Source organism: Kogia breviceps, chromosome 8, assembly GCF_026419965.1.
Source record: "Kogia breviceps isolate mKogBre1 chromosome 8, mKogBre1 haplotype 1, whole genome shotgun sequence".
NCBI lineage: Eukaryota > Metazoa > Chordata > Mammalia > Artiodactyla > Physeteridae > Kogia > Kogia breviceps.
This window is the reverse complement of record NC_081317.1, coordinates 33,186,641-33,189,541: the sequence shown is the minus strand read 5'-3', so window position 1 is coordinate 33,189,541 and position 2,901 is coordinate 33,186,641.

Genomic DNA, 2,901 nt, shown 5'->3' with positions numbered 1-2,901 from the left:
GGCTTCAGTAGTTGTGGCACGTAGGCTCAGTAGTTGTAGTTCATGGGCTCTAGAGTGCAAGGTTTGTAGTTGTGGTGCATAGGTTTAGTTGCTCCACAGCATATGGGATCTTCCTGGACCAGGGCTTGAAACCTGTGCCCCCTGCATTGGCACGCAGATTCTTAACCACTGTGCCATGAGGGAAGTCCCTTAAATATTTTTTATACAATTTTTAAAGGTTACATTCCATCTACAGTTATTACAAATATAGGCTGTATTCTCCATGTTGTACAATACATCCTTGTAGCTCATCTTTTTTTTTTTTTTTAATAGTAAGTTATTTAGGTGTCACTACAGTTTGTTGTTTTATTTATTTGGTTCTCTGACAATGGGGGGAAAGGGGATACTTTTTTTTTTAACATCTTTATTGGAGTATAATTGCTTTACAATGGTGTATAAGGGGATACTTCTTCTTTTTTTTTTTTTTTTTTTTTTGTGGTACGCGGGCCTCTCACCGCTGTGGCCTCTCCCGTTGCGGAGCACAGGCTCCGCATGTGCAGGCTCAGCGGCCATGGCTCACGGGCCCAGCCGCTCCGCGGCATGTGGGATCTTCCCGGAGCGGGGCACAAACCCGTGTCCCCTGCATCGGCAGGCGGATTCTCAACCACTGCGCCACCAGGGAAGCCCCTTGTAGCTCATCTTACACTTAATAATTTGTACCTCCCACTGCCCCAACCCTATATTGTCCCCTCCCACTGTAACCACTAGTTTGTTCTCTATATCTGTGAATCTGCTTCTTTTTTGTTGAGTTCACTAGTTTGTTGTATTTTTTAGATTCCACATATAAGTGATATCATACAGTAATCTGTCTGAATTTTTTCACTTAGTGTAATGCCCTCCAAGTCCATACATGTTTCTGCATCTTCTTTATCCATTCATCCTTCAGTGGACATTTCAGTTGCTTCCATATCTTTGCAGTTGTAAATAATGCTGCTATGAACATTGAGGCTCATGTATCTTTTTGAATTAGTGTTTTTGTTTTTTAAGGATGTATATGCAGGAGTGGAACTGCTTGGTCATATGGTACTATTTTTTGTTTTTTGAGAAACCTCTACACTTTTCCACAATGGCTGCACCAGTTTACATTCCCACATTCCCCAGTGTGTGAGGTTTTCCTTTTCTCCACATCCTTGCCAACGTTCATTTTTAAATTCTTTTTAATGATAGCCATTCTCACAGCTGTGAGGTGATATCTCATTGTGGTTTTGATTTGTATTTCCCTGATGATTAAAGATGTTGAGCCTTTTTTCATGGCCTGTTGGCCATCTGCATTTCCACTTTGGAAAATGTCTGTTCAGTTTCATGTTTTAATTGGGTTTTTTGTTTTTGTGATGTTGAGTTGTACGAGCTGTTTATATATGTTGGATATTAATCCCTTATTGGTCATATCATTTGTAAATATTTTCTCCTGGTCACTATGTTGTCTTTTCATTTTGTCAATGGTTTCCTTTGCTGTGCAAAAGTTTTTAGTTTAATTAGGTCCCATTTGTTTGTTTTTGCTTTTATTTCCTTTACTTTAGGAGACAGATCCAAAAAAACATTGCTGCGATTTATGTCAAGGAGTGTTCTGACTATGTTTTCCTCCAGGAGTTTTATAGTATTTAGTCTTACATTTAGGTCTTTAATCCATTTTCAGTTTGTTTTTGTATATGGTGCTAGAGAATGTTCGAATTTCATTCCTTTACATGTAGCTGTACAGTTTTCCCAGCACCACTTATTGAAGAGACTGTCTTTTTCCCTTTGTATATTCTTGCCTCCTTTGTCATAGGTTAATTGATGGTAAGTGCATGGGTTTATTTCTGGGCTCTCTATCGTGTTCCATTGATCTATGTGTCTGTTTTTGTGTCAGTGCCATATTGTTTTGATTACAGTAGTATAGTCTGAAGTCAAAGAGTATGACTCCTCCAGCTCTGCTCTTCTTTTTCAAGATTGTTTTTGCTGTTCAGGGTCTTTCGTGTTTCCATACAAATGTTAAAATTATTTGTTCTAGTTCTGTGAAAAATGCTATTGGTATTTTGATAGGGATTGTATTGAATCTGTAGATCACCTGGAGTTGTATGGTCATTTAAACAATATTGATTCTTCCAATCCAAGAACAGTGTATCTTTCCATCCCTTTGTGTCATCTTCAGTTTTGTTCATCAGTGTCTTATAGTTTTCTGAGTACAGGCGTTTTGCCCCCTTAAGTAGGCTTATTCCTAGGTATTTTATTTTTTGATGCAATGGTAAGTGGGATTATTTCCTTACTTTCTCCTTCTGATAGTTCATTGTTAGTGTATAGAAATTCAATAGATTTCTGTATATTAATTTAGTATCTGGTGACTACCAAATTCATTGACGAGATTTAGTAGTTTTCTGGTGGCATTTTTAGGAATTTCTATGTATAGTATCATGTCATCTGCAGACAGTGACAGTTTTACTTCTTCCTTTCCAATTTGAATTCCTTTTATTTCTCTTTCTTTTCTGATTGCTGTGGCTAAGACTTCCAAAACTATGTTGAATAAAAGTGGCAAGAGTTGGCATCTTTGTCTTGTTCCTGATCTTAGAGGAAATGCTTCAGCTTTTCACGATTGAGTATGATGTTGGCTGTGGGGTTGTCATATATAGCCTTTATTATGTTGAGGTAGGTTCCCTCTATGCCCACTTTCTTTTTTTTTTTTTTTTTTTTTTTTGGTATGCGGGCCTCTCACTGTTCTGGCCTCTCCCTTTGTGGAGCACAGGCTACAGATGAGCAGGCTCAGCGGCCATGGCTCATGGGCCCAGCCGCTCCGCAGCATGTGGGATCTTCCCAGACCGGGGCACGAACCCGTGTCCCCTGCATTGGCAGGCGGACTCTCAACCACTGCACCACCAGGGAAGCCGT